The sequence below is a fragment of the Panthera uncia genome, chromosome C2 (genome assembly GCF_023721935.1).
Source record: "Panthera uncia isolate 11264 chromosome C2, Puncia_PCG_1.0, whole genome shotgun sequence".
NCBI lineage: Eukaryota > Metazoa > Chordata > Mammalia > Carnivora > Felidae > Panthera > Panthera uncia.
This window is the reverse complement of record NC_064810.1, coordinates 10,147,053-10,165,099: the sequence shown is the minus strand read 5'-3', so window position 1 is coordinate 10,165,099 and position 18,047 is coordinate 10,147,053.

Sequence of the window (18,047 nt, the reverse complement as noted above, 5' to 3'; positions counted from 1 at the left end):
TTGGTAATATTTTATTCAATTGCTTTTCCTCTATTGCTTATGAATGAGATTGGGCTATCCTTTTCCTGTTTTTGCATTGTTCTTGTCAGGCCTTAGTGTCAAGGTTAACGTTATGCTGCCTTTAGAAAATGTGGAGGAAATGTCTTTTCTTTTATCACCTGAAGAAATTTGTTTACAATTGGTGTTCTTAATTTTAAGAAATTAATTTAAATTTAAATACACTTAAATAAGTTTAAATTTAAGGAAATAATAACACCAATTGTAAACAAACTTTTTATCAGTGAAAGATATATCCAATTATTTAAACAGACATGAGATCTATTTAGAGTTTCTATTTCTTCTTGTGTCAACTTTAGAAGTATTTTCTAAGAATTTTCCCATTAATTTGTTTCCACATTAATTGGCATTTTGTTCTTAATATATGTTATTTATTTAATATCTGCAGTGTATTTTATTGGTGGATTAATCCTTTTATTACAAAATATCATTACCATTATGACATGTTCCTCTTTATGTTATAGAAACTCTCCTTGCCTTTCAGACTATTTTATTTGATATTAACATGGCTATGAACACTTTCTTTTGGTTAATGTTTGCATGAGGGTCTATTTCCATTCTTTTATTTTAAATCTTTGTGTATTCTCATTTAAGGTGTGCCTCCTATAAGCAGCATATTTTTTATCCAGTCTTATAGTCTTTGTATTTAATTGGAATATTTGGTTTTCATATTGAATAGTTTCTGGTATATGTAATTTTGATTTTTTTATGTTTGTTTATTTTTGAGAGAGAGAGAGAGAGAGAGACAGCGTGTGAGCAGAAGAAGGGCAGAGAGAGAGGGAGACACAGAATCTGAAGCAGGCTCCAGGCTCTGAGCTGTTAGCACAGAGCCCGATGCAGGGCTAGAACCCACAAACTGGGAGATCGTGACCTTAGCTGAAGTTGGACGCTTAACCAACTGAGCCACCCAGGCGCCCCTGATATATGTAATCTGAAATCTACTTTTTGTATTCTGTTTTCTCTTTGTCTCACCTTCTATGATTCCTTTTATCTCGTTTTTTCATGGCATTAAAATATGCCCGCAGATTCTTTGATATTTCATCTTTCAAGAGATGCAGCTTTATCTTTCTGCGAATGTGCCCTAGACACACTGACTCAATTTTATCAAACAGAATAGGCAGAAATGGCAGTGAATCATTTAAAAGGCTAGATCACAAGAAGAACGCTATTGGGACTCTCAAACATCCACTCACATGTAGTGAAGAACTAAGGTTTCCCGCCAATAGCTTTATAAATGAGTCATCTTAAAAGAAGATTCTGCACTCCCAGTCAAGCCTTCCTATGACTGCAGCGCTGGCTGACATCTTGATGGAAACCTCATGAGAGGCTCTAGCTGAGGCCACCCAGCCAAGCAGCCTTCCAAATTCTAGACCACAGACACTGTGGAATATTATTGTGCTGTTTTAGCTGCTAAGTTTCTTTAGCTGCTAAGTTTTCTTTAAGCTGCTATATTTCTTACTTTATCTGGAGTAGTTACTTCTTATCATTCCTTTTTTCTGTTAAGCATTTGTTGGTTATATATTCTTTTATTCTGGTTTGTTTTGTGCGGGTGTCACCCTATTGACAGAGGTGCTATTGGCTAGAAATGCCTGGGGGCACTCACCTGGGCCTATGGCGAGTTCCTCATAGACATCTTTTCTTTTGGAATCACTGTTGTGATGGGACCGGCCTTTGTAATTCTTACTATGATTGCAAGATGAGCTCAGGAATAGCCAGTTAGAAACCTTGAGAAAATAGACAAGATTTATTACTCCCAGGTCTGGGGGGGTGGGGTGAACATGGCACTCCTGGGGCCATCCAGTGAGGACATGGGAAGGGAGAGTGGGGGGTGCAGAAGCAGCCCTGGAGTTCTGTTTATTACACTACATGGTTACTCTAGATTACAACACACATGTTTGACATTGAAATCTACCGTAAGTTAGTAACTTCTTTTAAATCACTCATGGATAACGCAAGGAACACAGGGCATTTTAACTTTATGTCCTCCTGCCTTTGGTGTTGTTATTATTACGTATTTTAATTTTCTCTATATTGTTTAAACCTCACAAGACATCATTAGTGTTTCATACACGCATACTTTACCATTTCCATTCTTCTTAATTCCGTTGTAGGCTTCTACATGGAATCCTTTCCTTTCTACCCAGAGGCCTCTGTTTATAATTGTTCTGTATTGCAGTTCTGTTGGTGACAAATTCAATTTTCATTTGTTTGAAACTGTCTTTATTTAAAAGTGTTTTCACTGAGTGAGAAGTTCTAAGCTTGCAATTATTTTCTTTCACCACTTGGAAAATGTTACCCCATTATTTCCTGGCTTCTACTGTCTTGTTTAAAAGATATTTGTCAATCTTATGGTTGCTCTTTTGAAAGTGTTATGTTTTTTTTTCTCTCTGACTGATTTTAAGTGTTTTTTCCCTTTGTTTCTGGTTTTCAACAATTTTACTATGAAGTACTTAGGTGTAGTTTTCTCAGTATTTAAACTGCTTGGTGTTTTTAAAAACACTTTTAAATCTGTGACTTGATGCCATTAGTTGTGGAAATTTATTGTCATCTCTTTGAATATTTTTCTTACCTACTCTCTTTTTCCTCTCCTGGAATTGTGATTACATGTATATCAGACCTTTCACCATGTACCTATGTGTCCTATGCTCTGTTCTGTATGTTCTGCTTTTTTATTTTTAACTCTGTATTTCAGTCTGGTGATTTCTTTTTTTTTTCTTTTTAATGTTGATTTTTGAGAGAGAGAGAGGTGGGGGGGGGGAGGGAGAGCCAGAGATAGAGGGAGACACAGAATCCCAAGCAGGTTCCAGGCTCTGAGCTGTCAGCACAGAGCCCAATGGCAGGTTCAAACCCATGAGACGTGAAATCATGACCTGAGTCAAGGTCATACACTTAACCGACTGAGCCACCCAGGCACCCCAAGTCTGGCTATTTCTTTTGACCTGTCTTCTAGTTCATGAATCTTCTCTTCAGCCCTCTCTCCATTTACTATTGAATTCATTGGTTAAGTTCTTAATTTCAATTCAAGTACTTTTCAGTTATAGAAAGTCCACTTTTTTTTTTAATAGTTTGAGTTGTCTACACATAGCCATCTAACTTTCTTGCATTTATTGGTTGCATATATTTTGAAGTCCGAATCTGACAACTCCTATGATTTCTGTGACAACTATCTGTGATTTCTCTTGATTTTCAGTTATTTGTTCATGTCTTTTTTGTGTGTCAAGTAATTTCTAGTTGAATAGCTAACATTGTGTATAAAAATTGTTTAGATAATTTGAGCATCTGTTATGCTTTGGAGAGCATTTGGATTTAAAGTAACTAAATCTATGCAGATATTGAGGTGATTAGAGTCTGTGTTTCAGTATTTGTGAAGCTGCACTCCCAGGTATAGCTCTTGGAGCATTTCAATAGAAATCCTGGGTAATTTATCAGCGCCCCTCTCCTGTCTCTTTCTTAAAGGGCCCTGAACCTAATTTTTGTCCCTGTACCTCGAAGTTTAACCAAAAAAAAAATTTTTTTTTTTTTTTAGTTTTTTAGCAGGCTTGAGAAACAGAAAATGCCTGGAAGGGAAAAGCAAAAGTAATGCCAAATGTCAGACTCCTATCACTTCTCACTTCTTTTCTACTTCCCTTGCTTTCTAGGATATTGACCCCTTAGGTCCCTGTTTACCTTGGTTTGATGTCTTCAAACACACACACACACACACACACACACACACACTGACGTTTTGTTAGTTGTTCCCTATGGGAGTGTTAATCTGCAACATGCTACTCCCACCATAATTGGAGGCAGGAATCTTTCAAAATCTACTTCTCACATACCAAATGCACAACTCTTCTTAACTTCAAGCCAGGCAGCCTACTATACTTCTGAGAATCAGGTCTTTGAAGACCTAAAGTAGGTTTATGATTTCAGAAAATGTATCAATTTAAACTCACTTTCTGGTTTTTAATTTCTTTACCCTCCCATTTTATTCTTGCTCTTATTTGTTCTATCTTAGTCTATGTAAGAAAAACGTAAGCTGTCCCAAAGTTCACATTTGAACTCAGTGGAAATTGAAGGCGTTGCCAAGAAAACACGAGATACACATGTAGGGACAATGACTGTTAAGCAATGTGACCTGGGCTCCAGGATGTTCACGACTTTGGAGCCATTCTTTAAGTGTAGGCACTACCTAGAGTGAAATTTACCCTGTGAAATTCTCTTTTGTCAATCTGACCATTTGATTTTGAAGCACAGTTTTGGCATCTTCAGGTCGAGACATATGGAAGCTTAGACCTGCACCCTTTAAAATTCAGCTCCATTAAATGGGAGGCACTGAGCTTTTTAATATGTTGGGGACAGAATCGAACCCTCTATTAAGGGCATCTCTTTACACAAACCGTAGGACTCATTGTTAAGAAAAGATGGGGAGAGTCTCCTGGGCTGTTCTGAAAGGACTACCCGTTAAATGGTAAAGTACAGTATGTTTCAGAGTGACAAGCCCAACAGCTGAAAACGACTCTTTGATCTTTAAAAGGCTCATAAACAGGGGCAGTGTACTTGCAGACCTATATTTATGTGTTCAAATATTGGAGGAAACTCCAAGCAGAGTCTCAGTACTGCAGGAGTTAGTGGTTTAGACAAAGAGACCAGGGAGAGGGGCAATTACCTCAAACTTTTTACAGCACGAAGCAAGCTTTCTTCCCTCCTTGCTAACCAATGAGCTGGGATCTTGTTAAGGGCTTGTGTTTTAAGTGAGGCTTGAACCAATCATTACATAGATATGAGGTATTCATGGAGACAGAAAGAGACAATTGAAACCAAAAGAAAGACTGTTTTGTTTCTGAATTAAATTTGTGGTTATTGTCCCCTTCTTTTACGTTGACTATTTCCTACCCCTCGGTGCCACCCACATGCACGTATCCCCCTCCTTAGTGTTGAAATCATTAACCACATGTGAAGAGTTAATTTGTGGACAACATGGCTATTTCCTCTGTTTTGTGGAGCAACTAGTGAGGGTTTATAAATAACTTCAGGGGCACCATCAGGGCTTTGAGGATGGTTGCTGTTAAGAACCATCCAAAGGAAGTCGAATAAATATGCGATTTTCCCCCATGGATACTTTCAGTCCTATTAGCATGTTGGCGTTTTTTCTTCCTCTGACCCAAATGATCTGGATATATAAGAATGACAGGCATGGGGGGGGGTGCCTGGGCAGCTCAGTCAGTTAAGCATCTGACTTTGGCTCAGGTCATGATCTCACGGTTCGTGCGTTCGAGCCCCACGTCGGGCTCTGTGCTGACGGCTCGGAGCCTGGAGCCTGCTTCGGATTCTGTGTTTCCCTCTCTCTCTGCCCCACCCCTGCTTGCACTCTGTCTCTCAAAAATGAATAAATTAAAAAAAAGTAAAAACAAAAAGAAAGAAAAAAAAAGACTCACAGGCACTAGAATGGGGGGATCTGAGCTGTGGTTCCAACAGCAGCCATTTACTCCTTTACCTGGTTCCTATGGTGACCACAGTTATGTATTTGTCACATGATAGGTTGACTCATGGGATTCCCAAGGGGCCTTGGACAAGAGCGGTTGATCTAACGTTGAGTTTTGAGCTCATTAGCAGTTTAACTGAACCAAGTTCTCTCTATATGATTAGATAAAGATGCATATATTCACCACCTAAGCTAAGAAATAATATAACAATATCCCAGAATCTCTGATCACCTACCTAGTGTAACCAAGTATCCTGAATTTTGTGTTAATAATTCCCCTAATTTTCTCAGAACACCTGTGTATGCATCCCTTAAAATATTTTGCTCGCTTTTGAGCTTTATATAAATAGAATTGCACTCTGTACATTCTTCTGAGTTTTTAGCCCCGTGACTCATTTTGCTACATGTAATGGTAGCCCATTCGTTCATGTAATGGTAGCCCATTCGTTCATGTAATGGTAGCCCATTCGTTCATGTAATGGTAGCCCATTCATTTTCATCTCGGTATACTCTTCCATTGTACGAATATAACACAGCCTATTTATCCATCTTCTGTTGTGGACATTCGAGTTGTTTCTAGTTCTTGCTAGTACAATTAGTGCCACTTTAAGCAGTTGAACGCATCTTTTGGTGCATATGAGGAGTCGGTCAGGTATTTTTCTGGCAGTGGACATTCTGGGACTGAGGGTAAGGCATGTGTTCAGTTCTGTGAGGGTAATGTCAAATTGTTTCCCAAAGTGGTGATGCCAATTTATACTCCCACCTGCAAAGTAAGAGAGTTTTCATTGTTACTCATTCTCTCCAACATTTTCTGTTGTCTTCCTTTTAATTTTTTGCCAAACATATTCATTATTGATACTAGTTAGATTGAAACGGATACTTTTATTTGTACCTCACAGGTGTGGCAGCTGAGGGTTGGGAATTTCAAGTCCTTGGATTAGGTATAAGGAGACTAGATTCTGGAAATGCCTATGTGTAGGGAGGAGATCATATGACTCAAAACCAATTTATGGAAAACCAGCCTGTGACTAATCATCCAATGGCCAGTTCTGTTCAAAATTCACCTTTGTGAAGGTTTTTCATCTGTTTGGGAGCATTTCATGTGAAATAAAATACAAATAAAGATAGCTAAACAAAATTAAATTTTAAAAAATGGTCAAAACTTGAGAAAAGGATCTTCAAAAAACCTGGCTAAAAAGTCCTTTGTTTATTTACAATGAGAAAAAGGACACCCAAATTGAAAAAAAAAAACACATTATCCGTAAAACACTGTAAATCTGATGGTTCCTTATCAAAGCCTTTTTTAAAAAAAATGGCAGAAATGCCCTCAGACCATATTCAACAGTTAGAAGGACAAGATGCCGGGCGAGGATGGGACATGGAGGAAAGGCAAAAACTCTGCAGCTGGATTGAATTTTAAGGAAACTTGACTATGGGGCAAGTGGATCACAGGCAAAGTGGTTTTTGACAACCTGAGCTAAGCACTTTTGGGTTGTTACAAACATTAGGGCAGAGTTGGAGATGAACTCGCAGTGGAGCCATGGGGCTGTTCATCCTGGTAGATTCTGGAGCAACCCTGCTACCTCCTCTCACTTCCTCCTTTCTCTACGGTCCCTGAACACCGGGAAAGGCCCTTAATAAATTGGAAGGAATCAGAGTTTGGGAGAAGAGAAAGCACTTCTTCCCCCAGTCAGTGTTTCTGCCCAAGGCGGTCATTTATGTGTGTATGGCACTTAAGATTAAGTTTGCAGTGACAGAAAACCCCACATATAGGTGGCCTAAGTGAGAGGTAAATGTTTAGTTTTCTTTCATGTGGATGCATCCAGACATAGGCAGTTCCAGTGGGATGGGGACAAAGACATTGGACCAAACTCTTAATGGCATCCACCCATTGGGGTGTAGCTTTCTTCCACGGACCATCACCTCCTTATTCTAGGCAGCCAGGTTAGGGAAGAGATGGATAAATGGGGGCAACATATGCACACCCACTCTTCATTAAGGAGTTTTCTGGAAGCTGCCCTCATTTAGATAACATTGGCCAGAAATCTGTCACATGGGAGGCCAAGCTGTAAGGGAGGTGCAGTCTTTCCTCCAGGCAGTCATGTGACCAAGGGAATCTATTACCGAGGAAAATAGATATGGGGGTAGGCAACTGGCAGGTTTTGGCTTCCTAAAACTCAGGGGTGAAAGGAAAGTATTTCAGCTATAGGAATCTGTCGTTTTTGCAGGTTTCAATGCGCGGGTCATTCTGTTCGACAATCCAAATCAAGGCACGCACGGACTTAGTGAAATCCTCTCTCCATCCTTGGGGGCTAACTGATTGGCATAGGGAGAAGGTGAAGCCTACAGTTAAGTCTTGCTGTGGGTTTCCCTCCCCGTGGGCAGTCAGGCCAAATGAAGTGACAATTCCTCACCTACCGAATTAAAGAATGAGAACATGGTTGTGGAGTTGGGGGCGGAGTTCAGGGATCCCCCTGCTTTTGCAAAGAGTCAGATCTCGAACACAGAATACTTGTGGGAAAATGGGATGCTGCTTTCTTATTAAGCCATGTATATGGCTGTAAAGCAGAATTCCTAACAAGCAAGGGAGACCCATCTTTTTATTTTTTTTTTAATTTTTTTTAACATTTTTTAATTTATTTTTGAGACAGAGAGAGACAGAGCATGAATGGGGGAGGGGCAGAGAGAGAGGGAGACACAGAATCGGAAGCAGGCTCCAGGCTCTGAGCCGTCAGCCCAGAGCCCGACGCGGGGCTCGAACTCACGGACCGCGAGATCGTGACCTGAGCCGAAGTCGGACGCCCAACCGACTGAGCCACCCAGGCACCCCGAGACCCATCTTTTTAAATCTACCATAGCTTCTGTTGCCACCTGGATGGATCCTTCATTGTTGGAAGAATCTTGACGAGCATGTAATGCATCCTCCTCTTTTCCTGACCCACCAGGAGATGGGGTCTCTGGACAAACTCACTCCTTCCCAGATTTCTCCTTCAGGGAATGCCCACTTCATTCATCCAGTTTCTCAGATCTAAAACCTTGAAGGTATTCTCAATTCCTTTTTCTCCCACACCTCATATTTAATCCATCAGCATAGCTTGTTGGTTCTACTTTTGTGTGCTGCACAAAATCTACCTGGAGTGCCCAGCTGAGTAGGTGAATGGGAGGGACCTGAAATCCAGTCATTCTCTACTCATTGAACTGTGTCCTTTGCTCCAAGGCTGCATCTGTTTGGGACCTGAAATCCAGCTGTGCTCTACTCATTGAACTGTGTCCTTTGCTCCAAGCCTGCATCTGTTTGATAGAATCACCCTCGCCAGCCTCTTGATCTTGGACTTCTGGTTTCTAGAATTGTAAGACAGCAAATTTCTTTTGTTTCAAGCCATCCAGTTGTGGTATTGTGTTATAGCAATCTTTGGAAATTAAAATACCATCATTTTTAAAAGTTGATTTATTTATTTATTTTTGAGAGAGAGAGAGAGAGAGAGAGAGAGAGAGAGAGAATATCCCAAGCAGGCTCACACTGTCAGCACACAGAGCCCAATGTGGGGTTCCAACTCATGAACCGTCAGATCATGACCTGAGTTGAGATCAGAGTCTGATGCGTAACTGACTGAGCCACCCAGGCGCCCCAATATACCATCTGCTAGACAATATGTTATTGTTGATTTGTTTAGAGTCTGCCTCCCCCGGGAGGAGGGAAAGACTTTGTTGTTCACTGCCATAGAAAAGATTTTTGATGAAGGCAGCCATTTTTTAAGGAAGACACTGCAGCTTTTAATTGCCTGCAGAAACTCTCCCACAATCACTAAGGCGAGGAAAGAAAATGGCCTCGTACAACTATTTGTAATAACAAATAATCGTACTTTGTATGCACATAAGACTTTTCATCTTCAAAACACTTTCAAAACATTAATTAATCTTTACAACAGCATCAATGAAATGGAAACGAGGGAGAATTTGAGGTATGCAAAACGTAATTACCAATATTAAAATTTGGCACACAACGAACACCCCTCTTCTGCGGCAGTAAACACATTCCATGACACCTTCTCTCCCTTTGAAAACATGAGCAGGGAACTTAATCCTATAATGTATCATGAAGGAGGCAAGGCTACTCTTGAGAAACCCTAAGGGTAGGGAAGGGTATCTATGCATCAAAGAAAGGGGGGGCATTTGCTTACTTTGGCGTTACCTTAGGATTCTGGGATCTAGGATTCTGAAACCCCACTGAAAGGGGGGGATCATGGACATACGGTGTGCTGGTTTTGAACAAAGATATAGGAAATTCTGTTAAGTCGTAAGATAAAGTTCAACCAATGATCACAAACCTAAAAGAAAGAAAGACAGAGGGAAAGAAAGAAGAAAGAAAGAAAGAAAGAAAGAAGGAAATAAAGAAAGAAAAAGAATTTGAAGGAAAGAAAAAAGAAGGAAGGAAGAAGGAAAGGAAGAAAGAGGCAACTTTTTGGCATCCTGAGCCACATTTGAATACTTTGGTGAGGACTCTCTCAACATCATTCGGAAGGAAAGGGTGGAGGAAAACTTGGCTGTGAACAAAGACAGTGAGCCCAAAGTGGGCAACATGGAGCTTCTAGAAACCTGAACTTTTGGATTGTCTAGGCTAGAGGGGGCAGAGACCGGGTGCTCCTACACTTAGCGGGAAGGGAGCTGGTCATCTTCTCTGGAGCAGATCTCTCTGCTTTATACCAGGGGCCACGTGGCCACAGATGGTGCTGTCCTACTGCTCGCAGCCAAGGACTCCTGCCTCCTGAAGGGAGAGAGAATAATGCTTCATTTCGTTTTTATTTTCTAATGTTTTTCTTTATTTTTGAGAGAGAGAGAGTACGAGTTGGGGAGGTGCAGGGCGGGGGTGGGGTGGGGGCAGAGAACCCGAAGCAGGCTCTGTGCTAACAACAGAGATGCCAGTGTGGGGCTCGAACTCATGAACTGTGAGATCGTGACCTGAGTCACCCAGGCGCCCCAATTCTTCATTTCTTAAGTGTGGCCTGTGTGTGCTGGCTTTTTTCCAAAGAGTACAGTATGGAAAGGGGGGGATTGAAGGGTAACTTTACAGAGGAGAACGTGACAAACACTTCTACCGGCTGATCAAGGTCAATGCCAGTAGGCATCGATCATGTTGATTGTGTGTGTCCTTAATAAGATGTGATAAAAAAATAGTACGTTACTTCTGTGATCTTCCTCCTCAACACCCACAACCCCCGTCTCATCATGAGAAAAAAAAGTGGCAGAGAAATTCTCATAGTGGGGCAGCCCACAATATACCTGACTAGTACTCTTCGAAATTACCGAGATCCTCATAAACAAGGGAAGCCTAAGAAAATGTCACAACCAGGAGGAGCCTAAGGAGACGTGACAATTAAATGTCGTGCGGAATCTTGGAACAGAAGAAGGACATAAGTGAAACTTAAGGAAATCTGAATAAACTGCAGACCCTAGTTCACAATCACGTATCGGCAGTGGCTCATTAATTGTTGCGAAGGCACTATACTGACGTTTAAGATGTTTAAGTCACAGGGGACATCGTGTGCTGGTGGCAGGGGGCAGGGGGATGGGGGAGATGGAAACGCTCTGAAGTGTCTGCTCGCGTTCTCTGTAAATCTAAAACCGTCTTTAAAAAAAAATAAAGTTTCTTAAAAATAAATAAGCGAATGAAGGTCGGAATTGAGGAGTGGAGGGCTCCGGCCCGAAGCTTTCGCCCACATCTCATGGGGTCTGCCCAAGACACTCAGTCGTGCAGGGAAGACGCTTTTCACTTGGAGCCTCTCCATCATGGGGAGGAGGGAGCAAGTGTGAAAGATTTCTTCGGAAGCCCCTTGGGCTCCCCCTTTTCTGGAAACTCTCACGTACTCATTTCTCCCTTCTGCTTTTCAGATGAGCAAGAGGTAGGCATTCTTTGAAGGGAAAGTCACCCATGAGGGTTTACTCAACTCTTTTGTCATCGACGAATGTCAGGGTTGCTCAGAGCCTCAAGAGCCTAGAAAGCGGTGTAGCTGATGAGTCCTGAACCAGACTTCTGGGGCCCAAATCCCTGCTCCTCCACCGATAGCCATGGAGCGTGGGCGGACTGCTTAACCTCACTGGACTTCAGTGTCCTTGTCTGCAAAATGGGGACAACAGCAGGATCTCCCCCACGGGGCCACTGTAAGAACGGAATAAGCTAGTGTGCGGGCAGTGCTTTAGTAAGAGTCCGGCTTTAGTGAGCATGTCCATGTAATTTGTTTTAATTCACTCCTCCCCTGGAATGCTTTAAGCACTGCAGAAGGTACAAAACCTCTCTGACCCAAAGGTCCGGCTTAAACCCTGCTCCCGACCACCGTAATCGAGCATTTCCCTGGCAAGTTTCTGTTTTCTGCCTCCTAGCACGTGGCCCTGACCCCGGAAATCTAATTCTTTTGAAAGAGCATTCTGGAGGGATCTGTCAAAATGTAAAATCATTTGGAACCCACAGTTCCTTTTTATTTTATTTTATTTTATATTTTATTTTATTTTATTTTATTATCTTATTTTTCAGCAGTTCTTTTTTAAATGTACAGAAATTCAAGCATGAGGTCATAAGACACGTGCAGAGAGCTGTTGTGGCAGCAAGTCACTGGGGGGACCTTCCAGCCCATCAGTAAAGGAAGGGGCAAACTGACGAGTCCAACCATCCCGTTTTCTGTGGTGCCGTCATTAAAAAGAATGAAGCAGATCTAAGTGGGAAGTGAGAAGGCGGTGCAGTGTAATGTATCATAGGATGCCTTTTTGCATGGATGAGATAAAATATGTGGTGTATAGGGGCGCCCGGGGGGCTCAGTTGGTTAAGCGTCCGACTTCGGCTGGGGTCATGATCTCCAGGTTCGTGGATTTGAGCCCCGCGTCGGGCTCTGTGCGGACAGCTCGGAGCCTGGAGCTGGCTTCGTTCAGATTCTGTGTCTCCCTCTCTCTCTGTCCCTCCCCTGCTGGCACTCTCCCTTCCTCTCTGTTTCTAAAAATAAATACACATTAAAAAAAGATTAAAAAAAAATATGTGTTGTATATCATGGGTACAGAAGAAGTCTGTGATGGCAAACATGGGCCAGTTAGCAGTAACATCGAGGCATGGATTGGGAAAAGTGGAAGGCATTTTAACTTTTTATTTGATCTTGTTTACGTTTTTACTAATGAGCAGTACTATTCTGCGTATTTCCATTTACTGAGCACGTATTACGTACCAACACTTTTTATTAATGATTTTCAATGTTTATTTATTTTGAGAGAGAGAGAGAGAGAGAGCATGCAAGCAAGGGAGGGACAGAGAGAGACAGGGAGAGAGAGAGAATCCCAAGCGGGGTCCACACCATCAGTGTGGAGCCCGATGTGGGGCTTGAACTGCCGAACCCGTAAGATCACGACCTGAGCTGAAATCAAGAGTCGGACGCTTAACCGACTGAGCCACCCAGGCGCCCCAACATACCGACAACGTTTTAGTATGTTTCACATGTATTAAGTAATTGAGATCTCCTAACTTCTAGCATCGTTTTCTCGATCTTACGGGTGGGAAAGGCTGGGCCCCCAGTTTAATCTGTTTCCGAGTGTGAAACAGAACCGGAACTCAGACCCAGGCGGTGTGGCTCCCCAGTACGTGCTCAGCGGCTCCCCTAGGCCCCCCTCTCTGAACACGCCTAACCTGAGCTTCCCACCCATTTCCTGCCTCGGCTCATTGGCCATTATTCCTTTGGATCCCACTTGCTTTGTGTCCTGACATTCTTCATGACCACCCTGCGGGCCATCAAAGACCACGACAAGGCAGTGACAAGAACCTCGAAGGAGTGTTAGATGGTGGTCTGTGGCTGGGAGGTAACTTGGTCACAGAGTCGTGAGACTGAAATACTAGCGTTGCACAGGGTAGGTGGTGAGGGAAGAACTTGAAACAACTCACCACCGCCACTCAGGGCTGACTCGTGTGGTTTCAAGAAATGGAGGCGGATGACGGCGACCCGCCTCTTGTTGAACGTAGGTGCACCTTTCCCACTCTGTGTTTGCAGGTCCCACGTAATTCTTTCAAATCAGTTATTACTTTTATATAGGCATGAGAGCGTGCTTCCTTGCTCCTTCGTGCCCAAAGAAGCAGCACCGGGGGCCTGGCCTTGACCTCGGCGCTCATGGCCTCAGAAGCCAGGGTGTGCTGGCCCCCCGGGGAGGAGAAGGCACGGACGCCAGCCCGAAGGCCAGCCAGCCCGTGAAGAGCTGGCCGAAGGTGTTGTGCGTGCTGCGGGGCCTTCCTTTGGCTTCCCGGCCCTCCATCTCAGAAACAGACAAAACCAGTGTGATGAGGGTGTATGTACTTGCCAAACTGTTTATTTGCCATTCGCTAAGTGAGGAGATTGGATTTACAGAAGAGGCTGTGGTACAAAGAAAGTAAGGCTCCCGTGGTCCCTTGGGCAGCAGCAGTCCAGCCGCCCTGCACAGGCTGGGCCCGGGGAAGGCTCCCGGCAGAGGGGAGGCGGCCACTCGGACAGGAGCCCACGCGCGATGGGGGCCACCCCCCCCGCCCTACCCCGTCTAGAAACACCTTGGAGAGGGGCTGGTGGGGGTGCTCTCTCATACCGTATCTGGTTTAAAACTCGAGATTGACAGTTTCCTTTTGGGAAGGATTCAAGGCGTCAGTACCGGGGAGAAAGAAAGCGCACACACATTTCCAGGAGGCTTTGCGACCAGATCCAGTAACTGCCGCGCAAATAGACATGAGGTGGGTGGGGCCTGTCGGAGTAAGACTGCGTTTCCCATTGTTACTTTGTCAATAGAGGTGTTTTACTGCCTTTTCAATTTGGAAGTTTATTTTGTTTTCCATTGATTTTTATACATCCAGAATAGCACAAATAACCAACAGTTCTTTTTTTTTTTTTCTTTTTTTTTGCACATTCATTTCCCCTAGAACAAAAAGTGAACTTAAAAAAAAACCAAACTGGAACCATGCTATTAGCTCTTTACAAAAGTGAATAAAAAGTAGCTCATCTTTAAGTCTAAAATAAACAAAGTAGAAAGAAGCATTTTTTTTTGTCTACAGTATTTAGCAAACATAAGAAAAAGTCCTTAGAAACACACACAAAAAAATTGAAAAAAAGTTATTACAGGTATTAACAATATTTTATAATGAAGCTTAAAATCTATTTACATACATAAATACAATTAACTTTGTTGATGCAACTCTTCTGGAAGGAAAAAAAAAATGCCAGTTGATCAGCCTCGTCAATACTGATCTGGCTAAAAGGAGGGGGGGAAACTCCAAACAGACAAACGAAAAAAACCCCAAACGATTGTATCCTGTAGGTAAACAAAAAGGCATTTGTTCAGATGTAAAAAACGTTTTCTGAGATTATCGTTAAACTGATTTTTCATGTATAAAAGACCCCAAATATGTCATACCCCAGAAAACATAACCCACCGAAAACAAGAATCACCAGGACGGAATGTCCTTAAGGAAGCAGGTATTTCAAGGCAGAAATCTGCAAGCATAAATTGCAGGACATTTGAGTGAAACCATTCATTTCCTTTCTAATCAGAGCATTGCTGTTTATCTGCACAGAAACCCGAGGCAGCAGAAAGGCTATTAACTCACTGATTGTAATTTGCCCAGGAAGGCTTCTGTTGCTGCACTTGGACAGCAAGCAGATCCAAAATGGTTGGCAAGGTCTCTGTTCTGCTGGAAGAAACCCATGGGCAGGAGAAAGGCTGACTCACCATGTTCCTTTATGCAAGGGGAGGAGAACGGCAGCTCCTCGTGTTCTGGACATTTGGTGCGGAGTTGGGGTGTGTGTGCTGTCTCCTCAAATAAAGCGGGAGAACGGAGGAGGAAAGGGAAGCGAAACAGAGGAAGATGTTACAGGCGCAGGGAAGGAAAGAAATAAAAGTAATGTAAGAAATACAAGTAATAAAAGAAATGCAGTGAGAAAAACAAAAAGAATGAAAATGCATGTTCATGTTGAAATTATAAAGGCACGAATGAGCAGTAGAAATGGCTGAATCTTTCTTCTCTTGGACCAATGTTTCCAGATACATCCAGTTATGCCATTATTGGCTTAAGGGTCTCCTCGATTAAAGGGACACCTTAATGTACCTGAAGGCAACGAATGCAACTTCTCAGGAGGGGGGGAAAGCATTAAGTGTGATGTGAGGCCTATCTCCAGAACAAGTAACATCTGACTTAATTTTTTGGACCAGTTAAGTACTGCATTTGCTGGTAAGGGACTGGGAAACTCCGAATGGCCAAACCAGTGGGTCTACAACGAAGTGACAAGCCCTCCTCATACATGCCTTTGAGAGTAAAGATTCAATGTGGAGCATCCTCTGATTCCCCTTCTAGGGCATTAGGCTGGTTTTGAGTTGGAATATCTTCAGGTACCGGAATTGAAGTGAAAAATAGAAAATTTTTTTTCCTTCATTCCCCCCCCAAATTTTGTCAGGTCAGATACGGCCACATGTGCTGAAAAGAATGCTTCAATTCGATTTGGTAAATGGGCTGAAGGTCCCTTTCAGAAATAAAAAAAAACAACAACAACACTTAAATTTACTGACATTCAAGGGTAATTTTGCTGTAAAAATGTGATATAGAATCAAACATCGAGTTGTGGAGAGAGGATTATGTCTAACCTGAAAATGAATATATTCTGAGTTTCTCCAACATCTGTTTTAGCTCTTTTCTAGATAAGAATGACCTGACTGACAAAACAAACTGCTTTACTCTTTCTTACCAAAGTGCTACTGCATCTATGTAAAACAAATAATCAATATATATATATATATATAAGAAAACTCAAAAACAAGTTGTTTTAAATAAGACCAGCTGTTTTGCTGCCTGCAGCCAAAGATCTTTCTAATTTGAATCCTTAAATTTATAAAATAAAAATCAAACACTGTTCTGAAGTCCTGCTTTCAAATACTCTTCAGAGTTGACCTGAAATCATTTCAGCTAATGTCAGAGGTACATTAAATAACAACCAGATCATTTTGAGCACACATATGTCAAAATCAGCAGTTAGTATTTAGGAGTTGTACAACAACTGCATTCTGACCGAATTCTCCAATGAAAATAGTGCCATAAAATTTACAGTGACATTGGATACTTTTGAATCGTAGCCATGGGCAGCGGTGGCGCGAATTTCTCCTGTCCCGCTGAGGCACGGAGAAAACTGCACACACACCCCACAAGGTAGGTGAAAGCAACGCGAGGGTGGGCGGTGGACGGGCAGCGTGGGTCGGGAGTCCGGCTCGGGCGGGACAATGCTTTCGCACGCGACTCCACCTGGGCACACACAGGAAGACTGGCCTGTTCAGGTCTGCCTCTAGGCCCACCCTCTGAAACTTCGGCTGGAGACCTGTGGGCATCAAAGGCACCCGGTCTCTGTAGTTTCTTCCACTCCCAGCCTTGGGGGACAGCCACAAGTTTTGTTCTGCATCAACGAACAGGGACTGTATCAAACACGACTATTTTCTTGGAGCTAAAAAATCTGAACTCTGGATGCGGACGATCTCCTTACTACCCCAGAAGGGAGCAGTTAAGGAACCCATAAATTCAGTCACTGGCTTCCCATGTGGATACTTCTCTGCCACAAAGCTTACTTTGGATTTGTTCGGTTATAAAGCATGTCTGAAATCATCAAGAGCCCGTGGAGGGAGCAAACTGCTAGGCAGAAAATAAATCCTCTCCAGAGGTGAAATCATTGGCATCTACCTGAACCCTCTGGAACCAGATCTGACCTTCTCTGTTCCAAGGGAGGGAGTCAGATAGGAGACCCTCTGTTGAGCTTGGCAGAAAATTCCATACTTCAGATCCTTTGAGTGGCCCTCAGTATCTAAAAAGCCTATTAAAAACATTGCTGCATTAGCTACCAACTCGTTTGATTAACATGAAAGGGAGTTTAATGTAAACAATATTTAGATAACCCGGTCATCTCAATGCCTGTCCTTTTTTTCCAGCCTTCTTCAATGTGACACATTTAACTTTGGCTACTATCAAAACCAAAAATGTAGTACTTGATATTTTTCTTCTTAATATAAGTACATTTAAATAATAAAAAAAAAGTATCAACACATAAGTAAGTGTCTAAACATCAAGATACATAAATATCTAGGGATTCCTTGTGGGAATACAGTAGTTGAAAATGACCCAAAGCTGTAGCTGTTTCTCTAAAAGAACAACTACACGAAAGTCCAAAAGAAAAGTTAAATAAAACTTACAGAAAAAGGAATCATATTTCTTTCAATTGTCAAAGCAAGAGAGAAGCAAGCTCAAATTTATATATATATATATAAAAATAAAAACCACCCCAAATGCAAATACGCATTTTGCAATTTATAAGGTGCTGGAAAAGAAAATTAAAAATATGAATTAGATACCAAAACAAGAGGAGCTGCATTCCCCCACCCCTCCCCGCCCCAAACCAAAAATTCCATTCTTTGGAATAGACAACTTGGTTAAAAAGTGAAGTCAAGGGTATAAAATCTTTCTTTTATTCACAGCATCGCTAAATCAGAAGCATTCACAGTTTCC